This window comes from Trachypithecus francoisi, unplaced genomic scaffold, assembly GCF_009764315.1.
Source record: "Trachypithecus francoisi isolate TF-2019V2 unplaced genomic scaffold, Tfra_2.0 Contig00586, whole genome shotgun sequence".
In the NCBI taxonomy this organism is placed as follows: domain Eukaryota; kingdom Metazoa; phylum Chordata; class Mammalia; order Primates; family Cercopithecidae; genus Trachypithecus; species Trachypithecus francoisi.
The window spans coordinates 2,923,043-2,938,593 of NW_022680749.1; the positions used below are offsets into that span (position 1 = coordinate 2,923,043).

Here is a 15,551-nt window from a genome sequence, read left to right on the forward strand (position 1 = left end):
CATGACAAACACAGGCACTGGCAGGCATGGAATGGACTTTCCACAACCTTGTGTAGTATTTTTTATTTTTTTATTTTTTTATTTTTTTTTTGAGACGGAGTCTCACTCTGTCGCCGGGGCTGGAGTGCAGTGGCCGGATCTCAGTTCACTGCAAGCTCCGCCTCCCGGGTTTACGCCATTCTCCTGCCTCAGCCTCTGGAGTAGCTGGGACTACAGGCGCCCGCCACCTCGCCCGGCTAGTTTTTTGTATTTTTTAGTAGAGACAGGGTTTCACCGTGTTAGCCAGGATGGTCTTGATCTCCTGACCTCGTGATCCGCCCGTCTCGGCCTCCCAAAGTGCTGGGATTACAGGCTTGAGCCACCGCGCCCGGCCAACCTTGTGTAGTATTTAAGTGAGCTCAGCCTGAGTTTCTAGCACTGAACTGACTTGAACCACAGATAGGGAATGGAATCTACCATGCTGAATTTATAAAGTCACCAGTATAATGATGAACTTTCTGGTACCCTTTTTTGGAAATTGAAACGCACGAATAAATCTGTGAGGATAATTTTATTCTCCTCACCTCATTTCTTTCTGGAACCAGATAACAGTACTTCTTGAACTTCCTAGGACCATGTAACCCTTGAGCCAATCATTGTGTCACTGCCCCTCACTATCCTCTTGTCTTCACTTTCCTCCTGCACACTTAGGTGGCGAGGCTAATTATTATAATCACTCTTTTGAAATTTCCACTTCCTTTAATAATTTCTCCCTCTTTTAAGTGTCTTGGGGGACAAAAATTTCAACCGTGTCAAAATTCTACTCTCCATTTACTCTTTACCCGTGCCTGCACAGCTGACCTTGGTTGTAGAAAAATATACAATCATGATGCCTCTCTCCCTGTAAATTAATGACTTCTAACATCAATTAACCCCAAGTGCCACCCAGTAATCCTGCTGCATTTTCTCTCCCTTACTCCGCCATGCCTCCAGATAATAACTAACTTTAAACCTTATCCTCTTTTCTTAAGCCTTCCACACTTTCCAGTCTTCCCTCTTGCCTAAAGATCTTGCTTTTTACTTCGCTGCAAAATTGAAAATGATCAGAAAATAACTTCCTTTCTCACAACCAAATGTCCCAATGTGCCTCCATCAGTGACCACAAACTCTGGCCTCCCTCCTCTTATCATGGATGAATTGTCTGTGTTCTCTTCTAAGGCCAAACAAGTTACTTATGTTCTCAACCTCACCCTCCTCTCAGTGACTCAAGGATATCTCTCCAGCAAGTAACCCAATTTGCTTTACTGGTTTTCTTTCTCTATTTCATCCTTCTCAGCTGGATGCAGACATGGTATAAGATATCTCATCTGAAAAAAATTTACCCTCCACCCAGTACCTCTTCAGCTATCCTCCATTTCTATGATCGCTGTCCCCAAAGAGCAAAACCCCCTGAGTGGTATCTTCTCATACACTATGGCAGAAATGGGGCTTCATTTCCAGCACCATTTCCTTTCCTTGGGAGCACAGGAAGCAGTATTTCCCAGAATCCCTTGCAGTTGGGTTGGGTTGGGAGCAAGTGATCTGGCTCTAGAAATGCAAATGTGAGGAAAAGTGATGTAACACATTCAGTCCATGGCCCTTAGGTATCTCTAGTGCCTAATCCTTCCTTTTTTATCTCCCTCCTGAATGTAAGAACCACATGTGTGAAAGTGAAACTATCAGATAGGTTTGCCCTAGCAGGAGCTGTGGAAGAGAAAAAGTCATAGAGAAAGGCTTTTCATCAGTCATGGATCTAAAATCATGCTCTGTAATGGTGGACTTCAGACAGAGATAGAGAGATCCCAGATAAGCCATCCTGGGATGCAGGATGCAGTTCAATTTTGATTTTCCTTAGATTCTATCTCCATGAATCCCTCCCCTCCTCACCCTTTTAGCTTTGATGATGCTTCTTTTGTTCTGAGAATGCTTGGCTGCGTGCTCCATTCCTACTCATCAGTAGAAGCTCGTCTTAGTGTTTCATTTTCAAGGACCTCTTGATATAAACTACTGTCTGAAGGACATTCTGTTCCTAAGTGGGACAGGAGCAGAGCCTGGGCTGCCGTGACTCAGTTATTCCTGAGAACTACAAGTGAGAAAGGCTGGAAAACTGGGTCAGTTCAAGGTCTCAAAATGAACCATCCTGCAGCTATCGGGATGTATGTCTGTCTGTCTCTTAAGTAGAGAAGGCAGAAATTAAAAATTAAAAAGGATTGAAACAACAAAGATATAGAGGAAAATAATTTTGGAACCTACCTTTGTAAAATCTGTAGAAAGATGTAGAGAAGAGGAGCTGGTAACAGCCGTGTCTGGACTCCCGGTCACCCTATTACCTCAATCTGTTACCCTGACCCATCACCTCACATAAGAAGCCAAGTTCATGCTAGCCTGGGAGCCCATTTCCTCCAAGAAAATTTCCATCAAGGCTGGCCAAGTGGCTCAACCCAGACTGAAGCATGGAGGATGTGCAGTGTGACAAAGCACAGACTGAGATGATCATGCAGAAAAGTTTTTGTATAAGAAGGCTAGGGGCCACCCTTGTAGCCTTGTTTTTATAATACTTTCCTGTGTCAAAAAAATTAATGAAGTTAATTTAGAATGAGAAATAATAGATAATGCCTATAGCTATCTCTGAGAAGATTGCTGCAAAGACTAAGAGGATCACAGACCTTTCTTCTGGAATGTTCCTGTTCCTATCTGTAGGATGAATGAGTGAATGAGTGAATCAGTGACTCAGACAAAGCCACTGTTGCACAACTGTATGCATGCACAGTGAACTCTGCAGACTTTGTGGATGGTTCCTGTAAATACAGCTTAAAACCGCAGTGGAAAAGCCACATGCTCCTGATACACTTGTGGGGACGTAAAGGGAAACCCACACACCCAAGGAGGCGGACTCTGGCCATGCAAGGCTGAAGGCCCAGTGTACTGATAGGGAAACTGAAGCTCAGAGAGAAGAGGCGATGTTGCTTTCTTAACCACTGGATTTGCAGTGCTGTGGTTCTCAGGAGAGGCCAGGACAGGTTAACCTACTCGCTTGGGAGGCAGGTACCCACATTTCTCTCTAGCTGTTACCTCTAACCCTTAGTTCTACCAGTCAAAGAAGATATTTTGTTTTGCCTTCTCCTTTGCTAAAGTGGTGGTACTTGTTTACTTTCTCTCTGACAGAGAATGGCAGTTCTGGTTGCTCCCTCCTCCTGCCAATTCCTGTTGTTTTTAGTCATTTTAATTTTAGCCTTCTTCTTGAAGGTGTGAGTGGTATCTCAGCATGATTTCCTATTTCCCTCATGAAAAATGATGCCAAATATTTAGAGTTTCTTCTTCAAACTTTTATGTTTCTTCCTTTGTACATTTTCTATTCAAGTCCTATGCCTACTTTAAAAATTTTCTTTACAATTTTATTGATAAGTTGTAAGCATTTCTATATAAACTAGAGGCAAGTTTTTTTCAGTTGAACGTTATGAATATTTTTGAACAGTATCCTCATTTTATCACTGGTATCTTTTGATGAACAGTTTTCATGTTTGATGAAAAGTAATCTATACTTTTTTTTCTTTTTTCATTAGCATTTTAAGTTGCTACTACTCCTATTTCATGAAGCTATTCTTCTGTTTTCTTGTAAATGACTCCGCATTTCACATTTTGACTTAGCTTTTACATTTCATGAGTTAGCTTTTACATTATGCTCTTATATTAATACTGAGTTAATTTGCACTGATGGTGTGTGGCAGTATTCAATACAGATTTTCTCTTTTAATAAATCTACAGTGATTTAAGCAATATTTATTTAAAAGTCTTTCCAGTCTCCATTAAAGATCATTTATATCTATATGGAATTTAAAAGACCACTTATATGTACAAATGCATGTATGAATTATCTATTCTATTCCATTGGTTTATTGATGTATTCCATGTCAATTCAACACTGTTTTAATTGCTGTGTCTTATAGTTTGTCTTGAAAATATGAAGTATAATTCCTCAGATAATACATGCTATATCAATTGTAGAATAAGCTGGACAATTTCTCTAGAATTTTGATTAAAATAGAGTTGACTCTAGAGATCATGGTGTTGAGAACTGACATTGTATAATACTGATTCATCTATGTTCCAATGAACTGTTGCTAAAAGTATAGAAATAAAAATGAAATGTGTATATTCCCCTAAATGTAAAACCATGCTAATCACATTCATTAGTTCCACAGGTCTAAAAATACATTCATTTAAATGTTTACATATCATTTCATGTCTTTGGTAAATAAGGAAGTGCTACTATTTTCTTCGCAACATTCTGTTTTCTCTTTTGTTTGTCATGTTGCATTTGCTAAATATTCTATCTAAATATCAGTGAGAGCTGATATTCTTGCCTTGTTCTCAATTACAGGGAGAAATGATTTCTATGTCTCACACATTATATTAGGTTAATTTTCTTCATTGATGTACCTTATCATGTGGAGAAAATTCCCATCTATTTCAAATTTGCTGGGATTTTTAAATAAAATAAATAGGTGATGAAACTTGTGAATTAGTGTTTCAAATGTATTGAAGTTATGCAACTATGTCTCCTTGATTTAATTATTCCATTGTGCATTTCAAAGTTACACAATGAAGTATGACTTTGCAATTCTGAATAAATGTCACTTGGCCATGATGTCCTATGTTTGTCATATGTTATTGGTTTGACATGTTTATATTTTATAATCAATTTTGTGAACAAGATGATAGGCTATATTCGTCTGTCATTTTATTCTGGACACTGTTTTCTATTATGGGTAGCAGGGTATTGCTGGTATCTCACAATTTCACATCAAGTGTTCCTTCTTCCTGTATGTTCTGATGGAGTTTCCATAAGTTTGTTTCTTCCTTGGAGTTGATAGAATTCACCAAGAAAGCCATTTGAACTTGAGATGGACTCTATGTGAATAAGTTCATTTTGTCATACAAATGTGGGACTTTTCAGATTTTCTGTTTGAGCCTGCGTCATTGTGGTGAAGTTCAATATTCACTGAGCATCAGGGCTTGCCCTTGTCTGAAAAGCTGCACACTTAGAGACCACATCTCCAGCAGTTCCTCTTCCTTCACACATTTGTCCTCCAGAATCTGCCTGATTTGGTTGGCTCTTCAGCACCTTCTATGAGGTGCTTTCTCAGAAATCATTTGCCCACACTGAATCATTGGTGTCTGTGGGAAGGTGACACTGATCAGCCTCCTCCACAATGACCAGAAGGTGGAACTCCCCAGCACCCCATGGAAGAGAAAGGAAAAGGCGCCCCCTTCTCCTTTCCAAGCCCACAGCTTCTGCCCCAGAGTGAGGAGCAGTGTGCAGGGCTAGACTGCTGGTGAATCATGATTTCAATCCCGAGCCAATCTCCTGATCTCAGTTGGCAAAACTTGCAGACCATGAAAAAGTGAGGCACGCAGCAGAACCACACCAGAAGGTGATGGAGGTGAAGTGTCTCACAAGTCCTTTCTTCCTCACCACCTGCCCTTCATCACCTGGCCTGTTCTCAGATTTCTTCTACTAGCAACAAAGTTTCAGATACATGTCTGGAAGAGAGGGAAGCCCTACCTTTCTTGGATATCTATGATGTTGGCACATACACACACAGACATGGAGGCCAGGGTTTGATAGAGTGTGCAGTGGGCCATCCTGGCCTACCATGCCCATCACCTGCAGACACCCTGCACAAGGCCGGAGCCTCACAGGGCCTAGAGACCACCTTTATCAAATGCATTCAAATAGCAATGAAGAAAGAAAAATGGCAAGACACTTGTTAAGGAAAAGAGAGGGGAAGAAAGGCAAGAAGGGCAAAGAAGCCAGGGGCAGTGAGCTGTCCAATGTCCTAATGACTTCTGCCAAGTAGAGGACAGTTCTATGAGGGGCATTCAGGACAGATTTTTTGGGGCACCTGGTGAATGTTTCCCCTGGCAGACCATATTCAGAGCAAATGGTCATGACTGTCCACAATAGTGTGGGCGTCTCAAAATCAGGAAACAGAGGATCAGGAGGCAAGGCACATCCGGACAATGGCTAGGTCAAGAAAAGAGCCCAGGTCCACGCCCTTCCCTATACCTTGGTTTCTCCAGCAGCTCTATTGACTCTTGACCTTCACCTAGACCTTCCAAGAAGCTGAAGGACAGTGAAAAAGAAGTGGACACCTGTGAGCCACACCGCTCATAGGTTGGCTTACTGATAGGACACACGGATGCTGGTCAGCCCAGTGCCAACCCCCACACGGCCACAGGGCACGTGGCACAGCTTCGCCATCATCCTCACAGCTCTCATGACCATGTTCCATGGCCCAGAGCCAAGGGCTAAATCTGTACCCACAGCTCGCTAGGTACCTAGATCAGAAGGTTGGAACACAAGGCCTGTGACCTGCCCAAGGATGATTTGAAACTAGAGATGAGTGTCTCTGCCTCACAGATAGAAACAGCCAAATCAGACAAGAACAAGGACATGAGAATGACAGGAACTAAAACAAAGCCTAGAGTCCCTATCCTGCGATGGAGAGGAGAGCAGAACAGTTCCCCTCCTCCAGTCAATGCTTTCGAGCAGAGTTGACTCTGAAGGGTGCTCTCTAAGTGTGGGTTCTCAGGTAGAAATACATCTATAGGGTGTGCGGGTACAAGACCCGCTTCAATCCTGGGCCTCCAAGTCTGAGTCCCCCTGAATTCCTGCTCCTACCCGAATTCTCTGTTTCCCTCACTGGATGATGTGATCAATACAGAATGAGTCAGCACTCATGATGGTTCCTGGCTTCTGGGAATGCCTTGGTACTTGTCCCATGCCTTTTTGCCACTGAGGCCTGGCTCACAATTGCATCCTTGGGGAAGTCTTAGTAGTAACTTCTGTCTATTCCTGGGTATGTGCTGGGGGTGAGGGATCAGGGAGACCCATGACTCCTATTGGAATCTTTCAAGGACTTTTCATAGGCAGTCGTGAATGTTGGACCCACGTAGAGCAAGAAAGCCTGAGACTTGGAGGTAGTCAGACAGCCTGCAGGTACTGGAATTCTGTTACACACCTTGGTCACACTGACACCACAGATCTAGGACATGACTCTGTTGAAGCCTCTGACAGATGCTTTACCAAGTAGAGTTGTAACTCTGAACCAGGATCTAAGTGAGCAAAGCCTTTCCTGTTTTTCTGTGTGGTAGGACTTGCCTGGGCTGCAACCCAAAACTCTCGGCCTAAGAACCTCACAGCTGCACTCTTGTACCATCACTGACATTCTCCACTGCCAAACCTGAAGACATTCTTGACCTCTGTCAAATCAGCTGCTGGTCAGATCTGTTCCATGGGCCGTATTTTCAGACAACCAAGGATTTGGCACATGATGCCATCCAGGACATTAACATAGGAACATATAAATGGTATTGTCAAGAGGGGTTGACATGGGCATAGGTTCATCCATCTACGTGAAGCTTGAAGGCTGCAGTGGCCCAGGTCTCCTAGGGGTATGGGATAAAGGTTAGGAGTTATAGGGTGGCTCACCTCCCTCTTCACTGAGTCTCTAGCCCTGAGTCTAGCCCCTTTCAGAGACCTAGAGTACCAGAAGGCAATAGTTATGAACAGGTCCAGTCCTGCTGGACTCCCCACATCACAGACTGTCCTCTCCACTAAATGAACAGATGGGAGCCAATCTTAAATTTAAGGCTAATGCATTGAAACTCAGAAGTAAAGTTCACCATTCTCTTTTACCCTGCTAGACTGAAACATTAAAATAGAGAAAAGTTTTTCTCTTTCAAATGTCTCTTCAAGCTAAAGTGCTCAAAAATCATATTGTGTTTTTCAAAGAAAAGTAGGCTGACTCACCCAATAAAAACCTATTGGAGGGCCAGACACGGTGGCTCATGCCTGTAATCCCAGCACTTTGGGAGGCTGAGGCAGGCAGATCACCTGAGGTCAGGAGTTCGAGACCAGCCTGACCAACATGGCGAAACCCCATCCCTACTCAAAATACAAAAATTAGCCGGCTGTGGTGGTAGGTGCCTGTAATCCCAACTACTCTGGAGGCTGAGGCAGGAGAACTGCTTGAACCCGGGGGACGGAGGCTGCAGTCAGCTGGGATCATGCCATTGCACTCCAGCCTGGGCAACAGAGCAAGACTCCGTCTCTAAAAAAGAAAAAAAATAAAACCTACTGGAAACATATTTTTCTAGAGTATACTATCATAAGAATAACTTCCAATAATCTCTATTTTCTAAATTTATCCTGAAATCGATATGACTATTAAGAGTCTACAAAAAAAAAACAAAAAACCACTCGTGTAAAAAACTCTACCATTTATAAAAATCTCTATGAATATAGAGGGAGAACAGAAAGACATTTTGAGGATCAAATATGAAAACTCATGACTGAAGACCACTGTGTGGTTTCAGAATTTTGAGGACAAAGGTCCCATGGAGGTTGAATGAAACCGAGAGATAACACACAACCATTTTCTAAATCAGAATGTCCAGGGGAAAAAACAGGCTATGGCAGATGCAAATGAGGAGAACCCTACTTTTGGGATGAAGAAACCTGGCATGAGTGCAACAAGCCTTCTTGAAGGAGGTAGCAGAAGAAGATAGCTTCTTGCCAGAAACTCCGTATTAAGACTTATTGGGGAAAAGGAAAGAGGAAAGAAAAAGTGAAGGTAATGGAGACAGAGGAGGGAGAGTAAGGAGAGTGTCATCAAGGGAAGGGTGTGAGGAGATGGGCCAAAGACTCTGCCATCTCTGAGAAAGCACCACTTCATGGCCAGGGATCAGGGCAGAAATCCTAATCTCAACCACATGCTCCATTGGGATGATCAAATCCATGAAGATCCACGTGCAGAAGCTGGAGCTGAATAGCTCTTTCCCTTCTTCTTTGTCCCAGGTCCGCAACTTCCTGTCTGGTTATGATGAGGTTTCCTTCAACCTCCTGAGCTCTCAGTCAGTCACTGGGAGCTTGACACCTGATTGACAGAATCTGCCATGGCCTAGAAAAAAATGGTTCCTTACAGCTGTCATGTCAGATCAGGCAATAGCTCTCGGGAGTTCTCCAACTCTTTATTTCATGGCTCATCAGGTCATTGGCTTCAGAACTTTCTACCCCTTGCTCTAAGTCAAGATCTACCTTGACAGTTAGCAACCCCCCCACACACCACTTCTTTTAGACTGATGTCATTTAATCATTTCATTTTCTCTCTCCTCTAGATGTCAATCTGCTCTTTCCATGGAGGCTTCTAGATGCTCTTGTGTTGACCTCTTAGTGAGCTTTCTTCTTTTCTTTGGTAATATTGACATGAAATTGGTTCTTTCTCTTTCTCTTGAATATTGAAATGGGCATGTGACCTGACAGCATCCTTCAATTTTTTCCTGGATCCTTTTGCCTCCTTAGGAATACGATCACCATTCCTTGGTTCTCCTAATCCCAATTTCTCACTCAAGTCCTTTTTTCAGGGACGAGCTGCCGCTTCGTTGATCTTGAGTCTGTCTTCCTGCCAAGACATGGCCTAACTCTTCATAGAAGACATAAATGTCGCTCTGGTCAGCTTGAATCTTTTTTCAGTTTCTCCTGTTAGTTTGAAGTGTGCTTTAGCTTCTTGCATGTATGGCTCAATGGCTTTTTGTGCCTGGTGTAAAGACTGCATCTTTCTTGCTGTCACAGACATCAGCTGTTTTTGGTCTGAACAATGAGGGTTTACTTTTTCTGTGTCTCACCACAATGCATATGAAGGTCCTCTTCACAGGTTTGAACCCATCCAAGTCATCAGTCACTTCTGACGCTTCCTTTTCCTCCACCCTAGGATGAAACTTGCCGAGAACATTACATTTGACTACCACTAGTGCTAAATTGCTACTGGCAGGTCCCTTCTCTCTTGATCAAGAAAGATTTTCTTTGAATTACTAAACAATTTTGCCTACAAACAAGAGAACTAGGAATACCTGAACTATCAAAATATATTATTCCATCTCCCACTGATATACAGGGACAGTGAGATTTGCTCTCACATCATCAGGGACTTCTGCCATGAAATCCTCCAGTGTCTCATGAGTTGGACAAGAGTACACATCCCCAGCAGAAGGAAGCTTCTCCATAGTGGCCCAGTCTGATGCAGAGGTACCTAGGCCACCCTGGCCAGTAGGCCCACACCACACCATGAAAATGATGCTTCTGGTTTTCATTCAGAACCAAACCTGCACTGGGCAACCAGGGCAAACCATGTCTGCTGAGGGTGGGTGGGCAGGCCCAAAGCAATCAAGGACTCTTATATCCTCCCTCATATCCTTGGCTCTTTCTTTCATTACTTCAACTTCTTTATCTGGAGCTTAACAAGGACTCTAATATATTATGCATACTGTTTACTCAGTCTGGAAAGCTGCTCATAACATTTGTCCTATGTGGGGCACACCCCTGTCTTGTGACCACAGTTCTCTCACTCCAGCAGCTCCAGAGGCTTCGGTTGGGCCTGGCCATGATGAGCTGCACAGTGCTCCATGTATATTTATGGACGGAATCAGTGAACAAGCATTAGAATCAATGGAAGAAGGCCAGAGTTATCCCTTGTCTTCTCTGGAAAGTCACACCTAATGCTCTGCAGACCCAGCAAACAGTTTACTAGAAAAATTGCATTCCAGTGGAGGCAAACAGTGTAATGTATTTGAAAAGCATGAACTAATGGTGAACATCAGAAAACCACAAGCAACTGCTGCTTCTCTACTAATTACAGCTTTAGCCCTATTTGGTCCTCTCCAGTTCTACAAAAAGGGAATGGCATTCAATCCTATTATCCCTGCTTCCCGACAGCACCCAGACCAGATCAGACTTACACTTTCTTGAGTGCCTACCTAACAAAAATCACAGAGCACAAGCCCAAATTCCATACAAATTCCCTCCTAACTAACTATGACTGTGTGGTCCCATGGTTCCTCCTGTGGTATAGACTGCCTTGATGCAAGTACCAGGAAAATAAACTTTGCTTCATGACAGGTGTCTTCCTGGTGGTTTTCAACTGAAGGTGTTTGATTGACAGTCCCAATTTCACTGTCTTTATCTTCCTCACAACATTTCTGGGGAAATTTCTGGGGAAGCAGCATGGAGCTAGAAAACTATTTTATGCCAGTACAAGTGGTTTGTTCAAATTCACATAGATACCAAATTCGCAGTTATGAATCAAAATCTCTCAATCTCCAGCTGTTTCTTCAAGATGGGTCAGTCCATGAAGGCTGCATCCCGAGAAAAAGGAAGTAGAGATAATTGCAACGGAGACCAGCAGACTCAGAATGGAGTGGAGACCGTGAAAATTCTGCAAGAAAGGGTTGTGGGAGGGGAGCAGAAACAGGCCAGATTGTGAAAAATGGGCCATGGGAGGAACAGGTAATCATCTTGTAGGTTGGAGAGGCAACTGATTCTGCAGGGAGGTGGATGAGTTATATGGGGTGGATGTCTGGGAGGAAGAAGCAGTGGGCAAGTTTTAAGGTCCTAGAAGCCCTGACAATGACTATAGGGGTGGTGTGAAGGTGCTTAGAGAAGATAAATGACAACGAGTTAGCAGAGTTTGTTTGTTGTACTTGTTAGGATCTCAGCATTGTGACTATGAGCATTCAGATGACCATTGCTCAGCATTTTAATAATTACAGCACCAGAAGTCAACATTTTCTGGAAAGAAATTGGTACTTGCTTCTTGAAAAGCAAAGTTCACAATTGCTTAGTGGGGGCTCTTGGGTCAGAGGTACTAATAAGATAGAAAAGAGTTTTGTGCTCTTAGGCCTTTCGGGTGGGGTGGGTTGCCCTGGTCTGAGGACAGCGGGAGGGCCAGGTCAGTATATGCTGAATGGGTCAAGGTGGGAGGGAAGGATGGGGTTGAGAAAGTTTATTTCTACCCTTGGCCATCAGAGAGCAGGGCTCCTCTCTTTGGCCCTGGTTGGTGGGGAGCATTCTCCAGATTGTTTTCAGGAGTCCTCACTGGATGGCTCTGGGACTCAGAAGTCTGGGAGGAGTCTCCATCTTCCAGATAGAGTTGCAAATGCTGAACGAGTCATGGCTTCTCAATTGGACCGGACTTCCTTCTGTGTGTGTTATTCAGATCCCCATGTCATTAATAGGGAAACTGAAGCTACGACAAATAAGGTTAGGGTTAGGGCTAGGGTCAGCTCTAAAAAGGAATAAGATCATGTCCTTTTCAGGGACATGAACGAAGCTGAAAGCCATTATCCACAGCAAACTAACACAGGAGCAGAAAAACAAACACTACATGTTCTCACTCATAAGAGGGAGCCGAACAACAAGAACACATCAACACAGGAAGGGGAGCAACACACACTGGGGCCTGTCAAGGGGGTGGGAAGAGGGAGAGCATCAGGATAAATAGCTAATGCATGCAGTGCTTAATACCTAGGTGATGGATGATAGGTGCAGCAAATCACCATGGCACATGTTTACCTATGTAACAAACCTGCACATCCTGCCTATGTATCCTGGAACTTAAAATTAAATTACATAATATTAAAAAAAAAAAGTAGACTTTCAAAGTTATTCTAAGAGGAGAAAAAAAAAGTGGGAGTCTAATCTGGTGTGGGTGCTGTCAGGGAATAGGGATAATACTACTAGATGTGGTAAAGAAAATTTCAGCTGAATTAAATTCAAAGGAGTTTAATTGAGCAATGAATGATTCATGAACGGAGCAGCCCCCAGAAACACAGTAGATTCAGAGATTCTGGGGATGCCTCATGGTTAGAACAAATTTAATGACAAAAAAAGGAAATGTTGTACAGAAATCAGAATTAAGGTACAGACACAGCTGGACTGGTTACAGGTTGGCATTCTCCTTATACGATCAGCATTTGAACACTCAGCAGTGTATGAGTGGTTTAAGTACGGCTGCTGGGACTGACCAAGACTCAGCTGTTGTTACAGGTGCATACTCCTAAGTTTGGTTTTCAGTCTCATCTACCTCTCAAGTTAGGTTACAGTTTGTCCACAGGGACTCAAATACAGAAGTACAGAGTCCTTCTCAGGCCATTTTTAGTTTGCTTTAACATACGTTAATTTTTTTTTCTAGAACTGGGAAGGAACAGAGAGGGCTAAAGCTGTATTTGACAAAGAAGCAGCAGTTGCTCATGCCAGCCAGAAGAGGGGCCTGTTGGCCATTTTTGTCACGCACATAGTGACCTTTTTGGGATTCTCTAATGTTGAATAGAATAGTGGCAGCTACAGCTGATACCTTTGTCTTGTTTTCAATCACAGGGAGTAGTTTTCTTCTCTTTCATCGTTAAAGATCACGTGAGCGCAAGGTTGTTCTTAGACATACTTTATCACGTGGAGGGAAATTTGCTGATTTTTTTTTTAAATAATGAATGTGTGATGAGCTCTGAATTGATTTTTCAGAATCCATTGAATTCACTCTCAGTTATCCTCTTTGATTTGTAAATATGATGGATTTCAAAGTTTAATATTTCAATATTAATTGCGTTCTTAAAATAATCTTTTTCCAGGCTTAATCATTGATGTCTGTGGGAAGGTAGTACTGACCAAGTTTCTCCATCGTGACCAGAGGGTGGGACTCCACAGCACACCATGGAACATGAAGGAAATGGTCCCTCCACCTCTCCAGGCCCACACTCCTGCCCTAGGGTGAGCAGCAGAGAGCAGGACACAGAGTTTTTCTCCTATGTGCTCTGATACATTCAGTCAACATCACTCACTGACGGCTTCATCCTGTCCTATGAGTTTCATGTGACAGTTATGACTGACATCCACATCCACATACTGGATGTAGTCTAAGTCCCTGTTTTGAGAAGTTTTCTATATTCTTAATCTTTCAGCCACTTTTAGTTTCCTGTTTTATTACTGACACATTCTGAACACCTCATCTATTTCTAGAATCCCTAAGTCCACAGAAACCCACACACAGAACACAGCCTTTTCCCTTGAATTCCCCACAATCCCTTCAGGACAATCGCTGCGGTGTGGGCTAGGTTCCTACCGGCATGACCAAGACAGTGGCAGAAAGTTCTCAGCTAAGGACCAAATACCAGACACACAGTTTCTTGACAGATGCCGAGGCCCTACTTGTAACTGAGAAATATTCACCAGGACATTTTTCTTCTTATAACCACCCCAGGGATCCCTCCACCCTCAGAGATGCTTTGAGCACAGAGGCCGATACACACAACCCTCCAGTGTCAGCCCGGTCTGTCTTCTTGCCCAGCCTCCCCTGGAGCTCAGTCCCTGAACGTCTCTGAGTCAGCCACACGAAGCTCCATGAAGTTCTCTAGGTGGTCTGCTGCATCCAAGTCCCAGAGCACAGACATACTGTATTCCCCCTTGGTGGAAGGCCTTTCTATGCATTTTCCTGTATTTAATTAGTTGCTAATACTGTATTAATAGACGAAACACTCTGAGGAACTCTAAAAACATTTCAGGAGCCCAAGGCCTTCCTGATAAAGGCCCATAAACCTTGTCTTCCGTATTCTTTGAAGTCGAAGCAACAGCTCCTGAGGCCTGGTTTTTCAGTTTGATAGGGGCCATGGCGCTGGATTCAAATTCTAAAAGTTCTGAATATCCAACAACGTATGAGTCTGTTGAAACTTCAGTTTAAAGTGAGGACACCTGGAAAACTCTCCCAAAAAATAGGATAAGGAAGGAGGTCACAACACAGCCCACCTTGCTCCCTCAGGGCGTCCTGTGGCACAGGGTGAGCCTTGGGCGCTGGAGTCATGGCCCTCAGTGAGGAGGCTTGCTCTCATCCTTGTCACTAGGTTGTGGAACCACAGCCCTCAAGAGGCCGAGTGACCTGGGCAGTGAGTCCACCACTGATGCCCTGGGACAATGGGTTTTAGAGCATTGTTGTCCAATAGAAATATGGAGCTAGAAACACATCTAATTTTAAATTTTCTAGCAGCCACATTAAAAGGGTGAAAATATGTAAAATTAATTTAAATAAAATTTAACCCAGCATATTCAAAATATTATTTCAACATGTAATCACGTAAATGCATTATTCACCTAATTCAGTTCAGTCATTTGTTCCTCATGAAATCTTTAAAATCCAGTGTACATTGGCATGCAGAGCACGTCTTAATTTGGAGTAAACCTATTTCAAGTATTCACATGTGGCTAGTAGTTTTCTATTTGGGCAGCGAACATCTAGGGATCAATCTCTGTGTATCCCACCATCAGGGAATGTGATTATTAATTTTTCACATCAACTTAGTCTAGCTACACTATCCACCTATTGAATCCAACACTGACCTAGGTGCTGCTGTCAAGGTACTTCGTAGATATGGTTAGCATCCACAATTAATTGATCTTAGGTAAAGGAGATGACCCTCCATCATGCGGTGAGACCCCATCCGACAGTTGAGGCTTGAAGAGGAAAAATAGGTTTCCTGGAGAAGGAGAAACTCTGCCTCAAGGCTGCAGTAGCAACTGTGACCTGAATTTCCAGCCCACCAGCCATACAGATGGCAGACTTGCCAGCCCTCACTGGCACTTGAGCCACTTCACACATACACACAATTATTTGTCTGTTTCTCTTTGGCACCTTAATCGATACAGGGAG

At 43.2% G+C, this 15,551-nt stretch overlaps 1 long non-coding RNA gene across 1 annotated transcript; it reads left to right on the forward strand.

Annotated features, from left to right (window-relative positions):
• Positions 1 to 2,624: 2,624 nt before the first annotated feature.
• LOC117085905 lies at positions 2,625 to 15,028 on the forward strand. Its single transcript, XR_004438128.1, has 3 exons — positions 2,625 to 3,063; positions 13,483 to 13,621; positions 14,112 to 15,028. It is a non-coding gene; the product is annotated as an uncharacterized LOC117085905 (long non-coding RNA).
• The last annotated feature ends 523 nt before the right edge of the window (positions 15,029 to 15,551 follow it).